This window comes from Gekko japonicus, unplaced genomic scaffold (genome assembly GCF_001447785.1).
Source record: "Gekko japonicus isolate JY-2015 unplaced genomic scaffold, Gekko_japonicus_V1.1 scaffold127, whole genome shotgun sequence".
NCBI classification, from domain to species: domain Eukaryota; kingdom Metazoa; phylum Chordata; class Lepidosauria; order Squamata; family Gekkonidae; genus Gekko; species Gekko japonicus.
Genome location: NW_015170891.1, coordinates 1643913 through 1644296, shown reverse-complemented (window position 1 = coordinate 1644296; position 384 = coordinate 1643913). Strand labels below are relative to the sequence as shown.

Below are 384 nucleotides of genomic sequence, written 5' to 3'. Positions count from 1 at the left end.
AAAATCTGGAATAGAGGATAATCCCGCCGGTCTACTTTACAGGGCTATCGCAAAGATCTTGAAAGTGTTATAATAATGACAACATAGTGGCTAAAAGAGTGAGATCTGTTCAAATCTAGCCTCTATCCCAGATTCACTGAGTGCCATCAGTAAGACCTTAGTGAGTAGCCCTTAGTAACGTAAAGTGGGTGCCCCAACTACTGGCTGCCTTTACAAGGCAGTTGACCCAATAAGTGTAAGCATCAGTTTGGTGTGGCAGTTAAGTGTGCGGACTCTAATCTGGGAGAACCGGGTTTGATTCCCCACTCCTCCACATGCAGCTGCTGGTGTGACCTTGGGTCAGTCACAAGTTCTGACAAGAGCTGTCCTTGAAAAAGCAGTTTC

General features: G+C 45.8%; 1 protein-coding gene across 1 annotated transcript in view; it reads right to left on the bottom strand.

Moving 5' to 3' along the window:
• TTLL11 (tubulin tyrosine ligase like11) overlaps window positions 1-384 on the bottom strand; it is a 77319-nt gene that overhangs the window by 74332 nt on the left and 2603 nt on the right. The window lies entirely within an intron of this gene.